Source organism: Helianthus annuus, chromosome 14 (assembly GCF_002127325.2).
Source record: "Helianthus annuus cultivar XRQ/B chromosome 14, HanXRQr2.0-SUNRISE, whole genome shotgun sequence".
Taxonomy (NCBI): domain Eukaryota; kingdom Viridiplantae; phylum Streptophyta; class Magnoliopsida; order Asterales; family Asteraceae; genus Helianthus; species Helianthus annuus.
The window spans coordinates 114514545-114535719 of record NC_035446.2 but is presented as its reverse complement, the minus strand read 5'-3'; the positions used below and the strand labels follow the sequence as shown (position 1 = coordinate 114535719).

Genomic DNA, 21175 nt, shown 5'->3' with positions numbered 1-21175 from the left:
TGTCGTTCAAAAAAAGGAGAGGCATTACTTCCTTTACGAGCATGAGAGGGTAACCCGGGGGGGCGGGGGGGGGGGGGGGGGCAACTTAATCTCTCTATCCTAACTTCCTGTAAGATTATGAAAGGGTTGAGCATAATCATACTATTGAATTAAGAGTTACAATATAGAGAGATAATATGAAACCTAAAATATCTAAATAATAAGGGGACCTGGGGTGGGGGAAACTTTGTGCGTGATATATGAGTTTCACGCGTGGAATAATCAAACAAACCACCGCCACCTAGCAAATTTAACGTGCGAATTTTAATTCCCGTGATATATTTCACGCGTGATAAATGGAAGGATGTGAGGGGGTGTGAGGGTTTACTGTTGGGTGTTGTGAGTGATGGGCATTTCCACTAAAAAGTTTGTGAGTGATGGAATAATGGTTGATGACATGGCGGAACTTGATTGGATGTTGTGAGTGATGAGTGATCACCACCCCCTCCCCCTAACAATAATATAGTCTAATACTCCCCTGCAGTCAATGTGGAAGGAAATGAAAGCAAAGACTGGAAAAACATAAAAAGTGGTCTTTATATTCATTCAAAGCTTCTTCCAAAATTCCATAATCTTGTAATCTTCAATAAGAATCCACAATTTTAAATGATCCTCTAATCTCGCAAGAAGCATCTAATGCGGCGAGGAGGCAGCGAGGAGTAGCAACACGGCGGCGGACCGTAGTCCTGTAAGCGGCGCAGTGGAGACCGTAGTCCAATAAGTAGCGACAGCGCGGTGGCAAGGAGCGACATGACTAAGAGGCGGAGTCAATAAGATGAGCCGTAGTATCATCGGTGTGGCCCTTGAACACATACGATACGAACCGAAGCAGAATCAAAAGATTCATCGAAACAAAAAATATGAATAAACAAGGTTGTGCAACTCAAGATTCCTTATAAAAGCCTTGATCATTATTATTGAATAAAGGGTTACAACATATAGAGATAATATGAAACCTACTTCTGTCAATCCATTGCGCCATGTAATTTAGACCATTCACTATCCTCTCCTACAAGCGTTTATGATTTTGTGAAAGACTGTACAGTAGCAGGATATTGTGTAAGGTTGAGGCGAACAATAAAGGAGTCCTTGAGATTTCCAAGATATAAATGTTCTTTGATCTTTGTCTCTGATCAGATTCCCATCCAAATCCACCACAATTGCCCCCGAGTTTTTCGCTATCGAAGGTGTTTTCAGATACTTGTCCAAAAAGGTAAAAAACTTTCGTATGAACGGGTATTTGCGTGCAAGATCCCATTCATAAGTATGCTCCTAACAAAAACAAATAAATGAGCCAAGCGTAAACATATTAACTATGTATATTGACACGCGTTTAGTTTTAACTATTAGACAATTGTAGTATATAGAATATGGTAAAAGATCAAATAAAAATAAAATAAACGTACGAACTGTACGAATTGAAAGAAAAGTCAAAAAGTGGCGGTGGCAATATGGTAATTATCAGCAATTTCAAAAGTACTGTACTGGGGAAAAGCAAAAAGTGGCGGTGGCAATCTGGTAATTATCAAAAACTTCAAAATTACTCTAGTAGGGTAATTTTGAGCATCTGTAGGGTAATTTTGAGCATCAATAGGGCAATTTTGAGCATCTGTAGAGTAATTTTGAGAAATGTAGGGTAATTATCAAATTACTCTAGTAGAGTAATTTTGACTTCTGTAGGGTAATTTTGGGAAATGTCTTGTAGAGTAATTTTGTTAGCATTTAGTTATGGGGTTTAGCTTTATGGTTTAGTTTTTAGCTTTTAGTTTGGGTTGGGGGGAGGGGGGGTTAGTTTTTTTTAGGTTTTTGGGGGTGGGGGAGGGGGGGGGGGGTTAGGTTTTTTTAGGTTTTTGGGGGTGGGGGGGGGTTAGGTTTTTTTAGGTTTTTGGGGGGGTGGGGGGTTAGGTTTTTTTAGGTTTTTGGGGGTGGGGGGGGGTTAGGTTTTTTTAGGCTTTTGGGAGGGTGGGGGGGGGGTTAGTGTAATTTTGATAATTACCCTACACGACCAAAATTACTCTACTTGAGCTTTTACAAAATGTAACGCCCTGCGTTTTCAAACATCCTACATTTAGAAACCTTACGTGAAATTCTATCTTTGGAAATCTTGTGTTCTTATAACCATTCTTTCATCGTAATCGTTGTAAAATACGGAACTTGCTTCGTAAATAAAACTTGTACATTACACTTTTTACCTAGTTAAATCATGTTTTATTTCATATTTCACCTTGTTACAAGTTAGGGGAAACATTGTTGCACATTATTACACAACTTAACTAACAAAATTACTCATTATAATGTTTTAAAAAAATAAAAAAATAAAGAAATATGGCAGCCCAATTCAGCAAAATTCAGCCCATATAGTTGGGTTTTGTGGGCTAGTTTCAAGGTGTAACCCCTTCTAAACACTTCCAAAGCCCAACCCATTGAAACCCTAATCCTTCCCCCTATAAATACCACTTATAACCAGCCTCCCTACCACTTTTGCAACCCTAAAAACTCACAAAACATCCACCAAACCGTAGCTGAAAGCAAGGGTTCGAGTAGATTGACACCCCTTCACGAAAATGAGCATAACTCACTCAATTCTTATCCGATTCACTCGATTCTTTTTCCTACTTGCTTGTATAATCATGGGGTTCGATTCCTAGACTTCTCCTTGGAGAAATCAGACCTGGAAATGCCCCGAAATAGTCCATAAACTTTCTGTTTGTTTTTATGTTCATCAAAAACTTGTTTAAACCTATGCAACTTGTGTCCAACACATCTCATACCTATGTCCTAATGCTTACAACTTATCCCATGGTTGGTTAAGCTTAAAAACAAGGTTGAGACATTTAAAATCAGAGGATTAAACCTCATAAACTTGGTGTTTTGTTTAGGGTTTTTAACCCACAAGTCATGTCAAACTTTGTCTTTGATACATGAGTGATTATGGAACAACTTGGGTTGTCCAAACATACAATCCTCACATGATTTGATGATTTCTCTTAGTTAGTGTGTATATTTCTTATTCTTTATTGTATGTTCATGACCCTCCTTGGTTGTTTTTTTTACATCAAGTGTAGTGGTGAACACATAGAGGTGCCTAAATGGAAGACTTGATCTTCCTACCTCCTACATGACTTCTATGACATTTAGAGGTACCAAAATGAAGATTTTAATCTTCTACCTCATGCTTGAACTATTGGACATATATTATATAACCTAAATATATTATTCGAATAATCGAATCTTTGATGATGAACTAGTGTTCATATGTCGGGGTACTAGATTACATCATCCTAGACTATGATAACTTGTCACGATTCTAATGGAACCTTGTTCCATGAAAACATCTAAACTCCTTCGAGTTTCCTAGTGTCAAGAACAAGCATCATATGTACTAAATGATTATTTTCCATGTTATTCTCATATCTTATTTTTATGTTGTTTTAAACACCGAATCTCGACTCTAAACATACTTGAACCTTAACCCTTATACATTCGGACTCTAAATCTCTACTCGTCAACAATTGGATAATCGGAAAACATATGCAAACTTTGTGAGTATACTCGTATTTCCCCCTTTTTACTTTTACCACTTTTGGGGTGTAACATGTTTACCTATTAACTTACACATGAACACTTTATTAAACACATGAACGTTCCTATAACATGCTTGTATACGTGATGACTTGATACTTTAAACTTGGGTTATTCTTATGTGTTGAACTTATCATTAACTTCGTACGAGCCAAACCTTGACATATGTAGCGCTATAGGATTAACGACCCGCCCGTAAACTTGAGGTTATGTCTTGAGCATATTGCGTTTTCTTGGTTTGATATGTTAGACACATGCCATGTTTAAATGTTTATCTTGAATCACATGCTTGCTATGAGGAATTGTTCAAACTTATCTTTTGCTATGTACGTATCAAACTTGTATACTCGCCTTTGCTTTTGCATTGAACTTTATTTTAAACATGTTACAGGTTGAGGACGATGATGCTATGAAATGAAGTAGCGTTGATGCCTAGATACACATATAGACGTTAGGGTTTAAAATGTTGTATCAAAATTTTGTTATGTTATCATGTTGTTTTGTTAAACTTGTCGTATTTGAATATCTTGTAATGTTGACTATTTGAAGTTATGAAATGAAATGAAATTTGGATTTTCTAAATATTGTCACAAATAGCGTTATGATGTCTCTAGCAATCTTCACACTTCGTCTCATCCCGATGTTTCCGCCATTGGTTGGGGTGTGACAGATTGGTATCAGACCCATAACTATAGGGAATTAGGAAAAGTAGGAATGCTTTCACTTAGTCTATAGTTTTAGAGCCTTATTCGTATGCTTTGCTTGGACTACTACATGATACCTTATTTGTTACTTATTTATGCTCTTTTAAACATGTATGTTACTCATGTGTAATATTTGACATGTTATTCGTACGCATTAAAGCTTGTTCTATTATGTGTTAACACTTGTTTTATCATTTCATTATTTAAGTACCATTCTTGATATGCTTTCTTATGTGTTTATACTTGCTTGTGTATTTCCTTCAACACACACTTCCCTCATGCATTTTACTTGATTATTCTAAATCCGACAACACTCATATTGTACAAATGAGACGAATTCACCAAAATAGGCGTGAAACCCACAATTTAGTGAACGACTCTCAATCTATCTATTCTTCTTTTTACACGAGATATCGCCATTGAGCTAGGAGTGAAATCCACATCTAAATGGCAAATCTCAAATTTCAAATTCTAGTGGACCCTCGTCAACATGTCGAAATTTAAATTTTGACCCGACGAGTACCAACCACACTTAGGATACGAAATCGTCAAGATAGGGGTGAAACCCGCACCTTGTCGACTAGTTCCACTCCTTGATTTTTTCATAAATCCCGCCAAGTCTCGAAATTTCGATTGATTTGAGACATGTAGTAACCGGAAGGGTAAATACCGTTAACCGACCTGTCGGCGAGAGTATTTTACCTATTAGGCCAAAGCATGCTCCTCAAATTCAAAAGACTTTTCGACCACTTTGGTTAGTCAAAGTTCCGTTTGGAAAACTCCAAACTTTGGTCAAACATGTGTTTCTATTGTTCATTTTATACGATGCAATCTTTCAACCTCGAGTTTACCTTTGATTTCTCTTTTCACACGCACAACATATCGAACCTTTTCGATACATTTATATATGCATGATTTTCATATAATTTAAATTCATATTCCTTGTAACAACTAGTGGAGAGGTATCATCGAGATTGGAGTGACTCCCTTACCTTGACGATTGACTCCACCCCTCTTCCCTTAAAACGACCTCACCAACGAGTTAGGGGTGATTCCCTTACTTAGGTGACCGTTACCAAAACTTCTTTTTCGAAACATCTTATTATGCAAACTCGATCATACTTTATACCCAAATTGTTTAATGTTATTTAAAAATACCCACTCATACAGATTTCGAAATACATTGTTTTATCAAACGTACTTTTATTCTACAATCTATTTTCACTCAACTCATATACGCGAAATTCATAATCATGTCTTAAAACGTTTTATTACTCAAACTTCAAAACCTTACGAAATGCTACCTATCAATTTAATCGGCCCAATGAAACTCTTGCCCATGAACTTCGTATTCGACTTAATCACTAAAACTTGCTCACATTATATCGTCATACTAGAGACTTCCATTCTAAATTGAAACCAAACCAACCTTTCTCAATTACCTATAGGATCTTATAGATATTATGAGATCGTTTTACCAAAGAATATTTCCAACATCAACGAACCATTTGTCTAAACCCTTTAAAATGAACACTAAGACCTTTGATAAATCCCTTTTCCAAGGATCAACGTATTCACAAAAAAACTCCAAAATTTCTTGTTAGATGAAACGAACTTACATTTTTCCTACACCTATTTTTCAAAACACGTGGGCAAGAAGACTTCATAGGGACCGACCATCTTCGGATCTCGTAAACTCTTTTAAAACAAAGGTAGCATTTCCATTCATTACGAAATGCGATATGCATGACCAATAAGTACTTTATATACTCTTACATATGCAAACTATATTCTACCCTTTTAAACCAAGCTCAATCTAAATTTGATTCAATAAACTCAATGTTTCGTTTAAACAACTATACATGCATATCATCGTACACATTTTGGTCGATACCTCGCGATAACATCATTTATATCATTCGTATTACATACTCGAACTTTTGAATGCTTTATACACTTAGATCCGTGGTGTCCCAACAAACACTATATACGCAATATTTATTTTTCATACCTACACCTATGTTCATACGTTTTATGCTTCTACTTATACGCATACTACTTATACGTTTTGCGCTTCTACTTGTACACATACTACTTACACATTTTATGTTTATGCTCATACATACATGCGTATTCATACTTAAACTTATGCTCATACTTTCATCCTTACTCATGATTCGTACATTCGTACCTATACGCGAGCGTAATCCGAGGGATTCGCTTACGTGGGTCCCATACATGCTTAAACATAAACATGCTTACATACGACATTCTTCTACGTACACATTCTTATTTTCAAATTCATGTATACCTTGATTCATACATAACTAGTACAAGCTATGTGGATCATGCGACGATCAGTATAATCGCGGGTGCACACGGGATTATAGTGATAGGCGTATGAGAACCATAGAGTGTACTACTGTGTATGGTAAGACACGGAACGTAACATGACCCCAAGTAACGAAACGGACGTAATGTGGTTAAAACATGGTGGATACGCCGCTGGTACTTCCTATATATAAGTGTTTTCACCATGTTACCAAACTTTCGTAAAACGTGCCATGAGAAATTCAGTGTGTTGCAGACCTTTTGGACCTAATACAACTTCACGCAACTCACAAACGCATTATATCCGATTATTCATGACGAGACTTCATCCTTAACACACTACGTTCATCTATCCAACACTTATGCTATTCACATACTTGTACTCTTTAAGAGTCATTCGTTCATTCTATACTCGTATTATTTTATACAAAACTCGTTCGCAATCCAGCTTGTTTAAACATTTGAGTCCTAACTTACCTCGTTACCTATAAAATAGCCTCCCTATTCTTGATTCTTGTGAAACTATACTTAGTATACCTCTATTGCTTTATTTAAAGTAACAAACCTTTTCGTTCCTCTCAATAAACAGGTTTTACGAAAGTATGATTTTTTTATACTATCCTTAAAAACTTCCCCTTGCAAATCTACCTTGACGTTCTCCAAAATTTGGTACTTTTCAAAACTTTCAAACTTCCCAAGTTTCAATTCTTAATGATCACCTTTATGCCAAAAACTCTTTCAAGCCTTCCTCTTGAATAAATTTCGGGACGAAATTTCCTAAAGGAGGGGAGACTGTAACGCCCTGCGTTTTCAAACATCCTACATTTAGAAACCTTACGTGAAATTATATCTTTGGAAATCTTGTGTTCTTATAACCATTCTTTCATCGTAATCGTTGTAAAATACGGAACTTGCTTCGTAAATAAAACTTGTACATTACACTTTTTACCTAGTTAAATCATGTTTTATTTCATATTTCACCTTGTTACAAGTTAGGGGAAACATTGTTGCACATTATTACACAACTTAACTAACAAAATTACTCATTATAATGTTTTAAAAAAATAAAAAAATAAAGAAATATGGCAGCCCCAATTCAGCAAAATTCAGCCCATATAGTTGGGTTTTGTGGGCTAGTTTCAAGGTGTAACCCCTTCTAAACACTTCCAAAGCCCAACCCATTGAAACCCTAATCCTTCCCCCTATAAATACCACTTATAACCAGCCTCCCTACCACTTTTGCAACCCTAAAAACTCACAAAACATCCACCAAACCGTAGCTGAAAGCAAGGGTTCGAGTAGATTGACACCCCTTCACGAAAATGAGCATAACTCACTCAATTCTTATCCGATTCACTCGATTCTTTTTCCTACTTGCTTGTATAATCATGGGGTTCGATTCCTAGACTTCTCCTTGGAGAAATCAGACCTGGAAATGCCCCGAAATAGTCCATAAACTTTCTGTTTGTTTTTATGTTCATCAAAAACTTGTTTAAACCTATGCAACTTGTGTCCAACACATCTCATACCTATGTCCTAATGCTTACAACTTATCCCATGGTTGGTTAAGCTTAAAAACAAGGTTGAGACATTTAAAATCAGAGGATTAAACCTCATAAACTTGGTGTTTTGTTTAGGGTTTTTAACCCACAAGTCATGTCAAACTTTGTCTTTGATACATGAGTGATTATGGAACAACTTGGGTTGTCCAAACATACAATCCTCACATGATTTGATGATTTCTCTTAGTTAGTGTGTATATTTCTTATTCTTTATTGTATGTTCATGACCCTCCTTGGTTGTTTTTTTTACATCAAGTGTAGTGGTGAACACATAGAGGTGCCTAAATGGAAGACTTGATCTTCCTACCTCCTACATGACTTCTATGACATTTAGAGGTACCAAAATGAAGATTTTAATCTTCTACCTCATGCTTGAACTATTGGACATATATTATATAACCTAAATATATTATTCGAATAATCGAATCTTTGATGATGAACTAGTGTTCATATGTCGGGGTACTAGATTACATCATCCTAGACTATGATAACTTGTCACGATTCTAATGGAACCTTGTTCCATGAAAACATCTAAACTCCTTCGAGTTTCCTAGTGTCAAGAACAAGCATCATATGTACTAAATGATTATTTTCCATGTTATTCTCATATCTTATTTTTATGTTGTTTTAAACACCGAATCTCGACTCTAAACATACTTGAACCTTAACCCTTATACATTCGGACTCTAAATCTCTACTCGTCAACAATTGGATAATCGGAAAACATATGCAAACTTTGTGAGTATACTCGTATTTCCCCCTTTTTACTTTTACCACTTTTGGGGTGTAACATGTTTACCTATTAACTTACACATGAACACTTTATTAAACACATGAACGTTCCTATAACATGCTTGTATACGTGATGACTTGATACTTTAAACTTGGGTTATTCTTATGTGTTGAACTTATCATTAACTTCGTACGAGCCAAACCTTGACATATGTAGCGCTATAGGATTAACGACCCGCCCGTAAACTTGAGGTTATGTCTTGAGCATATTGCGTTTTCTTGGTTTGATATGTTAGACACATGCCATGTTTAAATGTTTATCTTGAATCACATGCTTGCTATGAGGAATTGTTCAAACTTATCTTTTGCTATGTACGTATCAAACTTGTATACTCGCCTTTGCTTTTGCATTGAACTTTATTTTAAACATGTTACAGGTTGAGGACGATGATGCTATGAAATGAAGTAGCGTTGATGCCTAGATACACATATAGACGTTAGGGTTTAAAATGTTGTATCAAAATTTTGTTATGTTATCATGTTGTTTTGTTAAACTTGTCGTATTTGAATATCTTGTAATGTTGACTATTTGAAGTTATGAAATGAAATGAAATTTGGATTTTCTAAATATTGTCACAAATAGCGTTATGATGTCTCTAGCAATCTTCACACTTCGTCTCATCCCGATGTTTCCGCCATTGGTTGGGGTGTGACACAAAATTACCCTACAGAAGTTCAAAATTACTCTACTAGAGTAATTTTGAAGTTGCTGATAATTACCAAAATGCCACCGCCACTTTTTTGACTTTCTTTCACTTCGTACGTTTCGTACGATAATTTTATTTTCACAAGAACTTAACTCTATAGAATATATTAACTTATAATTTCTATCTGTACAAAAGTTAGATTTACCGAGATAATGGCAATCCAGTAGTACCCCTCACCATCGTAATGTATGTTGTCGGGCATACCTGGCAATCTATCTATAAACACATCTGTTAAACCCTCTTTTTCCCCTTGTATGTAGTATCTACTATATCTCATCCTGCATATGGTGTCACCAAAATGTCAAATCTCTAGGTTTTTAAAGACAAAAAAGAGACGAGTAGAGGTGACAAATTAGACGGATTGAGTAATCGATCAATATGAACTCACGTTAGTGGAAATTTGCCAAGTAATTCTTGTCGTCAAAATGGTTAGGTCCGAGTTTGGACCGACCAGTAAACATTTTCGTTTCAACTTTATGGATGATCTAATGTATAAAAAATAGTTATAACATAACTTTCAATTCCTTTGAGGATAGCCATTATAGTTTTAAGTTGTAATAGTTCACTTTGACTCATTATAAATGATAATAACATGTGATTAACACTTTACACAACTTTCAATCCCTTTGAGGATAACCAATTTTGTTTTCAAGTAAGTTGTAAAAGTATGACCATTTAATCATTATAAATTAGAGTAAACTGCCATTTTGGTCCCTGTGGTTTGGCCATTTTTGCCACTTTAGTCCAAATCTCAAACTTATTACATCCAGGGCCCTGTGGTTTGCATTTTGTTGCCATTTTAGTCCAAAAGTGAAATTTGACCAGATTACCCACTTTTGACCCCCCTGTTTTGTCCTTATCCTCAGGGGTATTTTGGGTATTTTGTAATATTATATCTCAAATTTAATAAATAATATAATGCCACTGCCAGAACAACAACAACAACAGCAACATCTCATCTTCATCATCTCATCTTCATCATCAACATCATCTCATCTTCATCATCAACACCGTCGCAACCACCACCACCACACATCCACCCCCGGCCCGAGCCATTCGACCATCACCACCGCCACATCCTCCCCCTTCTCACCACCACCGCCACCATAACCGTTCCCCAAAATCAACCAAACATCATCATCAAAACCCAGATAAAAAACAAGAACGAATTCAACCCAGAAAAACAAGAACGAATTCAACCCAAAATCATCAAATATCAAATATCATATTTGCAATAAAACCCAGAAAAACAAGAACGAATTCAACACTGTATACAAACAAAACCTAGAAAATCAAGAACATCATCAAAACCTGACTCTCTCTCATTCAGTTCCGGCAGATCTGAACCACCATCTACCACCATCATCTCCGATCACCTTCACCATCCATCACCGTAAATCCACCGTCAGTACAACCTCCATCAACACACTCACCACAAAATCTGACTCTCTCTCATTCAGTTCCGGCGAAGACAAAGGCAGCGACGGTTGTTCCTCAGGCGGCGACGGTTGTTCCTCAGCGGCGACAGATGTTTTGTTGTTGTTCATCCTAGATCTGGATCGAGTTATTGAGAGAGAGAAGAGAGAGAGTCAAATTTTGTGTAGAGAGAGAGATTCATCCTGGATCTGGATCGAGTTATTGAGAGAGAGATGAGAGAGAGTCAGATTTTGTTTAGAGAGAGAGAGAGAATGCACGCTGAACTTGTTTGATATGGGTTTTGATGATTATGTTTGGTTATCAAGAACAAGTTTAGAGAGAGAGAGAGTCAGATTTTGTTTAGAGAGAGAGAGAATAACTTATAAATAGATAGAGATTTAATTAATATTTAGTTAGCAAAAGACCAAAATGCCCCTGAGGAAAAGGACAAAAACCAGGGTTTTTTTTTAAATCTGACCTGATTTGAGTTTTGGACTAAAATGGCAACAAAATGCAAACCACAGGGCCCCAGATGTAATAAGTTTGAGATTTGGACTAAAGTGGCAAAACTGGCCAAACCACAGGGACCAAAATGGCAGTTTACTCTATAAATTAAATGTTACTTGTATCAACCCATATTTATCTAATATGAGTTGAAACTGACACCTTTTGAAATTAGTGATGGAACTTACATTGGAGTTTCACAGAAAATAACAAAATCTTGCCCCGGGGACATTTCAACACCATTAGCAATGTAGAGATTGCGAGCGATCACTTTGGTCTTCCTTGTGGATGAATCATAGCTCATGAGTCTACCATAAGGCCGACCTTCAAAGAAGTCTAATGTAGAACTGTGCAAGTTATATTTCCAAGAAGCATCAGTGAAGTACAATACACCATTTTTTGCAACTGCAACGGCATCTGTTATTCCAAATTTTACACCTTCGGCCTCGTCTGTCAATGTTTCTATTTCACCATCTTTGGTTATTTTAAGTAATCCCTATGAAAAAAATTGAACCACAAGCTTAACTTAATATTTGTTTAGCTTCTTTCTTTATTTTTAATTTTTATCTTCATGTCCAATCTCTACTATATAGAAATTGTAATTTAAATGTTATACAACTTTAACTCTAAAACGTAATTACTTCTAGACAATTTAGACAAACCCTATATATTTTTCTAAATGATCAAACTAATAACCGATCATAACTATGTATACAACTAGGATGTGTATGATCAGTCGGATTTACCTTTCAATCGAAAATAACCAAATGGTTTGTTTATGGGGATTTTCAAGCCTACTAGGTCGATTAATGTAGGTTTTAGTTATTCGGTATGTTACATGTATCCGGTTCGGTTAACCACTTAAATAAAAGAAGGAAACATCAAGCATGGCCACTACATGAAACTTGGTTCTCGGGGAAACTTTGTTGGAAATTTTAGTGAAAATGAGTTTTTCACTAAATATTTTGGACATCAATAATATTTATATATGTGTTGTATAAATAATTATTTATGGTTTGTGTTCAAACTATGTCCAAATAGAGCTAAGATGAATGAGATATCGAAGCTTGAAGTTGTATGTTTGGAACAAACAAAGATGAATAAAATGGATTAGTTTTGTCAACTTGTCCCACATAGGTGGGATGACAAAACTTAAAGTGGTTTATAAGGAGGAGCACTCCTTGTATATTGTTTCCTTAAAGGCAAACACTAGTGAGGATCCTAAAGGGTGCAGAGCACCCTTACTCGTGCACATATGCGCGCGTGTCGTGGGCTATAGGCCCTATGCAGTGCACTTTGAACTTCGCACACCGCCTTCGTATTTTTGTCCATGAGCGCGTGGTCAGATACATGGCGGGTCCGCTTATGGCGCACCCTTGGGTGGCGTAGGCGGATGCCATGGCATGTCGATGCGGCGTGAGCTCCTTAGGCGCATGGCGCACGTCATTGGCTAGGGCGGAGAGTGCAGGTGGCGCACGAGTATGGACGGCGCATGACCGGGTGGCGTCCTGGTATGCGTAGTGGCATCCGTATGGCGCGCGGCTCCATATGGCGTGGCATAAGATCCTTGAAGCGTGGCACGCGGACTGGCGGATCAGTTCTAGCACGCGCGCAGGTTTGCAACAATAGTAAAAGATCTAGTTGGACCTAGTCAAACTAGTTGTTTCAAACCATTTAATTCGTGTCATGATGAATATGACCGTTTTTGACTAACCACTTAAGTCCATTAATTAGAGATTAAAACCTGATTAAATGTCTTTTTAGTTACAAGATTTAATATCTTGTTTATTACAAATTGAATGTCTTGCTTTATTACAAGATTAAATGACATTAATCTTGATGTGTGTATATATGAACATGGGAGTTCATATTCTTGTAGTAGAGAGACATACACACATATAGAAAATTCATCTTTGTTGCATGGAAATTTAGAGAAGAGTTTTCTCTAGATTGTTTTAAACAACTTAAATTTTTCCTATTATATGAACACCATCATACCCGGTGTTATCTCGGGCGCGAGAGCTATCTCCGGCAGTACACATACTGTTCCGGTTGTTGTACCCTGGGAGACAGAACCGTCTGAGAGGAGGCGCGGAATCTGTTTTAAGGGGAGCGTGTTGAACACGTGCCTCAACCAAAACCGTCAACAATTTTGCTTGTCTTGCAGTGGAGGTTTATTCAAGATGGTGCGGTTGAAGTTCTTCCAAAGATGTTGGCTTGAATCAAGATTGGTACAATTATTGTGTATTTTATTTTCGTTCATTTGGTTTATGTAACCGGTATTGTACTTGATGAATTTCCCACGAATAACGAGAGTCTCGTTATTATTTATTTTATTAATATTTTTTTTTAATAAAAAGTGAACCTAATTCTTACAAACTTGAGAGGAAACAACTACAAGTGGATAAATGAAATTTGATTTTACGCTTCATGAAAACGATAAAAAACTAAAAGTGTTATGGAATGTTACTCTTGGCGTTTTGGGTTAATGTTTTGTGTTACTCATAACACTACAACTTAAAGGACATTAAGCGACGGACACTACAAGAAACATACAGTATTAGCGGCGCTAGAAATACCGGCGACAATGATCAATACCGGCGACCCATAGCATTACCGGCGACAATGATCAATACCGGCGTCCGAGTGTCGCCGCTATTGATTCCGATCCGTGTGCTACTCCAAGGTCTGCTGCTGGCCGTTGATTAAGCAATGATCTAAGGGTCATCTTCTTCTCCTGAAACAAACACATATCCTTTAATTTCTCTTTGAATCCTAAATACCTGCACAACCCCATCTTCTCAAACTTCAAATAAAATTTCATTCTTCTCTTCAAAACAAACACAAGTCATGCTTCTTCCCGGAGCATTCTCCTTCGTAACCGGAGCATCACCGGAGCATTCTCCTTCGTAACCGGACACCTGCATCTACACCGGAGCACCTTCATCTTCAACGAAGCATCACCGGAGCACCTGCATCTTCACCGGAGCATCACCTGAGCACCAGCATCTTCACCGGAGCATCACCGGAGCACATTCATCTTCACCGGAGCATCACCGGAGCACATTCATCTTCACCGGAGCATCTTCATCGTCACCGGAGAATTGAATGGATTAAATATATGAGATTTGTTTGATTAAATATATGAGATTTGTAGTTTTATGTAAAAAACATCTTTATGTAACATATGTTATATATATGATTTGCTGAGTGTATTTTGTTTTGTATTGATTGCATATATTTGATGAACAGAGGCAGTTGATATTGCCAACATTTTGGTACATTGGAGCACTGAAACAATCTTTTTTCAGGCAAAACTCCGGCTATAGGGCAATAGCGACGACAGCATCAGTAACGGCGACAAAAAGGGCAATAGCGACCCATCAATACCGACGACCCTTTAGCGGCGACATGTCGCCGGTAAAAGTTAATAGTGGTGACAAAAGAGGGCAATAGCGGCGACAGCTGTCGCCGCTAAAGGTGGCCATTTCTTGCAGTGGGACTTCATCATAGGTGACTCCTGGCGAAGGTAATATAAGTTGATTGAAGATTCATGAGGGAAAGGGATATGAGTAAAGACTTCATCGATGGATCACTAACAGAGTTAATTGAGAGATCACTGACACGGAAGCTTATCGACAGATAATCGACACCACTCTAAAAAATAATATTTTTTTTGGGGAGCGCTCGCTGACATGGAAGCTCATCGACGGATTATCGACGCCACTCTAAAATTTGTTGTTTTTTTCCTTTTTTCGGGAGTTGACCTACCGTTAGCTTATATGTTGGTCCACTAAAGGATTAGTCATGGATGTATAAAATTATATTTATTTTTATTCTTTTGGTATCTTACATATCCTGCAGGGGCGGACCTAATGTGTTAGCATGGATAGCACGGGCTATGGCTCAACCCCATCTTAGTAGTGTAAAAATACCAATCAACTCCGTCTCCGTAGTGTAAAAATATCTTTCGACTCCGTCTTCATTATATAAAGGATACCCCTGATCTAAAAATAAAAATTGAGATACCCCTAAAATTTTGGACTAGTTCCGCCACTTATATCCTGTCATTGATCCCCAAGGAATTACCGTGGTTGTTCCACAGAAGATTTTTTTAATTGCTAACAATAAATAATATAAGATAGTTACCACTGAGTTTTGTGGTTCATTAACAAGGCAAATTTTTTTTATACATTTAAGTGTAAAGTCTTTTGTTCAAGTCCTAAAAAAAAAGATATTCGTGTTCAAAGAAATAAAATAATGGGAAAAGATCAAATAGGAAGTTAATTTTCATTAGGAAGGATAGGAAGCCATAGGATTATGACATGTGGCAAATTTTAAAATAAAGAGAAATGGTATTTTAGTCAATCCAACTCCTTCTTCTTCCTTTTTCAAAACCCAGTAAATTCAAAAACCCACCATTTCCAAAACCCACCATCTTCAACTATTTCTTCACTTTCTATCTCAATAATCACTACATTATAGTGCGATTTTCATCACCAATCAATGATTCAGAACCCGATCAACGTGTTCTTCAGTTTTTTTTTGAAGAAAACCCAGTTTAATTTCATAAAAAAAAATCTCGTTTTTCCGGTGATTTTGGAGATAATCACTCGATTCGTTCGATTCGAGTGTTGATAAGTGTTTCTATCATTCAAATTTCGTCAATTGATGAAGAAATCGGCTTCAATCCATGTAAGAAATTCTTTAATTTCATTTTCATGATCTGGGTTTTTGATTTATTCATTACGTTTTACGATCTTTGCGGGGGTCCGGGGGCGGCAGCCCCCGGTAGCGGGGTCCCAGGGGCGGCAGCCCCTGGCTGGGGTTGAATTGCTGTACTAAAAACGCATCATAAAAATTAATTTTCCAGAAATTGGCTCATTTCGAAGACAGTAATTCGTAGACAATTCAGACAGTTCACAGTGACAGACAATTTTATGTGTCCATTGCGTTTTAGAAATAAGAGAGTTTTATGTGGTTTCTGGCTATTGCGTTTTAGAAAAAAAAAAACACATTTTTAAGTGTTTTTAGTCATTGCGTTTTAGGTAAAACACATTTTTTAGGTGTTTTCAGTCCATTGCGTTTTAGAATGAGTCATTTTTAAGTGTTTTCTAGCCATTGCGTTTTACATATAAGACATTTTATTTGTGTTTTTGGTGCATTGCGTTTTAGGTAAAACATTTTTTTTATGTGTTTTCAGTCCATTGCGTTTTAGAAAACAAACATTTTAAGTGTATTCTGGCCATTGCGTTTTACAAATAAGTCATTTCTTTGTGTTTTTGGTGCATTGCGTTTTAGGTAAAACACCTTTTTATGTGTTTTCTGGCCATTACGATTTACAAATAATACATTACTATGTGTTTTCTGGCCATTGCGTTTTACAAATAAGTCATTTCTTTGTGTTTTGGTGCATTGCGTTTTAGAAAAATGTCATTTTTAGGTTTTTTTTTCATTGCGTTTTACGTGGTCTTTCTATTGCGTTTTACGCAACTGGGTTTAAAATTTTTTTTTAAAATATAGCAATAGTATACTCGTTTTAAAGATAAAAAAACGCTCGTTTTTTTGGTGCAATTTTTATAAAAAAATAATGTTGTATGAAAGAGTTATTAACTTTTAAAAAATGGGGGGGAATTGGAGGAGATAGAAACTATTGGCTTGGATTGACTAGAATGCCCTTGAACAAACCCACGCGCCTATTTTCTTCTTTTCAATTTCTCTGATTTAATCTTAGCCCTTGATTAACTTAATGGATGGTCAATATCACTTTCTATCCTTCCTAGCCAAATAAACCTACTATTATATCTCCACCCATATAATATGAATACTTCAGTATAAAATGTGAAATACAATTAAAATATACAAATAACGCAACGACTTTTTAGCCGCCAATAATCTATTTAAGAAACTAAATAATGACATAGAAGTTTATTAATTTTTTGAAGGGCATAAGTTTATTAATTAAAAGAACAATTTTTTATCTGTCATAAACTCCAAGTCAACGTTAGGTGAATTGCCACAAAACTAAAAGCGACATGTTGGTCTAAATATTTACATCGAACGTAACTAATACTTCGGAGAATGCTAGACTAGGACTTCTTCGTTAGACCAACATGAATAAAATGAATCTTAAAATAGCTGATTTAACAATTAATTAATTGCTTTACTTGTTAACTTCTACATGCTAATTAATGAAAAAAACTTATAATAGACGTGTAACTTTTACTTTAAATATCATACAAACAACGGTTACATACCAATGGAGTGGTGGTCTATTGGTAAAGGTAAAACCGTAAAACATTTAAACACCTTGAGAGAGGGAGGTCTTGGGTTCAAGTCCCACAGACGACATGAATAAAAGAAATTTGTCGTTCAAAAAAAGAAAAAAAAAAACAATGGTTACATACTTGCATATCTCACTATATATGGGCCATCACAAAACATTAAAGATAAATAAAAATTGACTATGTAATTTTTTGGTTGAGTTTCTTAATTATAGTTTGTTTTTATATGAAACGTATATAAAAGAAAGGCATTTCATTGATAAATTAATAAAACGTCACGTTTATTAATAAAAGGAATAATCATCGAAAAAAATGATGACCTAATGTTATGTTTTGTGAAATAAAATAGTTTTTATCTCCTATTTTTTTCTAATTGACTCAATCTCACATGCTTCTTCCTCGCTCTAATCAGTTTCTTTCTAAATCTTACTAAATGATGTTCAATAGTGCAAAGATCGGTTTGGTGAAACGCAAAAAGAGTAATATATAGAACTGTAGAAGTGCTAGAAAATTTAGTAAAGTAACGAGTTTCACTAACATACACCATAATATTTTTTACACCTAAAGTCCTTTTATATTTTATAAAATGACAAAACAACAAATTACAAGCAGATGACAAGTAAACAGGCAATAAGGTACACCACAACCCTCTTTTGAATTGCAAAACCGACACTACAATTATATATATAATTATAGGTTAGAACCCCGTGTATTACACGGGTTAAATAATTATTACTTTATATACCAAATAATAAAACAATATATCTTTATAAACCTCGTTTATTACACGAGTTGAATAATATAATTTTATATATTAAATAATAAAAAATTATATCTTTAAGAACCCCGTTTATTGTACGGGTTGAATACATGTAATTTTATATACCAAATAATAAAAAAATTGTTTTTTTTAAAACCCTATTTATTACATGGGTTGAATAAATGTCATTTTGTATACTAAATAACAAAAAAAGTTGTATTTTTAAAAAATCTCGTCTATTGCATGAGTTGAATAAATCTAATTTTATATGCCAAATAATAAAAAAGTTATATCTCTATGGCTTGTAATTTTTTTTTAATTTTAAGAAACCTATAGCAATAGCCTACTAAAATTAAAGAGAACTAAATTTCGTTAATACGGTGTAATGTTTTTAGAAAAATATTATTGTATAAAAAAGTTCAAATTATCCACTATTTCATTCACAATTCGGAACCCTCTATAATAGAATGTATATTAATTTATTTAGACGGGAAAAATAATTGAGATCATCTGATAGAGCGTCATATGTCCTCAAATGTTTCTTTTATTACATAGTATAAATTTATTTATAAATTTGTGTCCTGTTTGTGTGAGATTTACACTGAGCTAAAAGGTGTCTAGAATGAAGTTAAGGTGTATACGATCTCAATACTTAATATTATGTGTTTAAATTGAAGGTGTTGTAACAATTTGGTTAGCAACTTGTTATTGGAGTAGGCTGAACAACCATTTACGTGGTTTATAAGTATAGGGTCAATATGCTTAATAAACTCCTTATATGAACTTCAACATCTATCACTACAAGAAAAAAAATACTTGTAGGGACAAAATTATAGGGAGGACAAAAGTTGTCCCTATAGAATAACCTATTGGGACGACATTTCGTTCTTATAAGGATTTCCTTCATTTCAAATAAGATTATTCTATAGAGATGAAATGTTGTACCTATAGCTTGAAGATAAATTGTTTTTGTTATTGTTTTAATACTAATATAATAAATAAGAAACCCAAAAAAATGTTTCAACTAGAGACCACAAGTCGTCTCTACAACTTTAAATATTTTATAGGAGTTTTCATTTAGTAATGACGAAAATAAAAAAAAATTGTAAAAAGACCAAAGCTATGGAGAAGACATACGGTTTCGACTAATTTTGACCAGTCAATTTTTTTTCATTCAGTGGCAAAATTTCCCACTACTTTTCCAAAAATTTTCCCACCACTTCATCAACAACTTGTTGGGACGGCCCTATAGAAACAAACGTTATGGATACCACATATCATATCTATAGGGTTAAAAGAGTCGTCCCTATAAGGTAAAAAAATTTGGTTCAACGGATGTTTTATTCTTGTAGTGTATGAACACGTAAGGTGTGAAGAATTTGGTCGAAATGGTATTGCGGAGGGGGTGCATGCATGCACATGAATGTTTGGCCAAAACTCTCGGTCTTGCAAAATCGAGTTTGCTCGGAGGAAATAAACTTCTTAGTTTTTTATTTTCATTTTCAAACTTTATAGTTTAAACAAGTTTAATGGTATTATCTTTGTAATTGCCAATTTTTAGTATGTTATTGATTTTTTTAAAGACCAACAGAATAAATCTTAATTTTCAAACTTTATAGTTTAAACTAGTTTAATGGTATTATATTTGTAATTGCCAAATTTTAGTATGTTATTGCTTTTTTTTAACGAATAACAGAATCAATCCTGAGCACTCTTAAAGCACCTACTGGACCAAACGGAGTACTCTGAGATTTCAACAAATTTGAGACAAAACTTAACTTGTATATAAAATTCTCTCGTCTCGTGTAATCTTTTCCCAGGTATAAAATTCTCTCGTGTCTATTCCACTGATTGATTGAGCTATCATACCTTTCACGGTTACCATTCTTAATTATATACGTTAATGCAAAATAATAATAATAAAAGTGATATTTCTAGTTTACTATACAAACTAACCTTAAAAGCATCAGCGACGTAAACTTCCCCGGAGTAACCAAGAGCGAGTCCAAGAGGCCTACCACCGGTGTTAACCCAGTTCTCCACCACCGAGTCATTCAACGTGACTCGTTTAATCCACCCATCACCACAGCTCGTGTAAATAACCCCTAACATAGGGTCAAACACGATGTCTTCGGGTCCCAACAACTGACCCTCCCCGATCCTTTCAGAACCATGCAGCAGCCGTGCACTACTAGAAAATTGCCAAGTTTGTGACAACCAAATTTGTAGCAAATTTGTCTGAAATTGGCCTTACCCACAAATTTCCTACAAAAAAATTCATAGGAAATAAACTTGTGGGTAACCGGGTTAGCTACAAAAATACGACAAAATCTGCTACAAAATTCCTACAAAATCTCTTGTCGCAAAATTTGCTACAAAATACTCACAAATCGCTCTTCTTGCAAAATTCCTACAATTCTTCCACGTTTTTGACTTTTTTGTATATTATTTTATGATATTTTATTTTTAAAATTAATAACATTATTAAAAAAAA

The 21175-nt window shown here is 35.4% G+C and overlaps 1 pseudogene; it reads right to left on the bottom strand.

The window, feature by feature from the left end:
- Window positions 1-847: 847 nt before the first annotated feature.
- Window positions 848-20962, bottom strand: LOC110907189 (annotated as a pseudogene).
- Window positions 20963-21175: the final 213 nt, after the last annotated feature.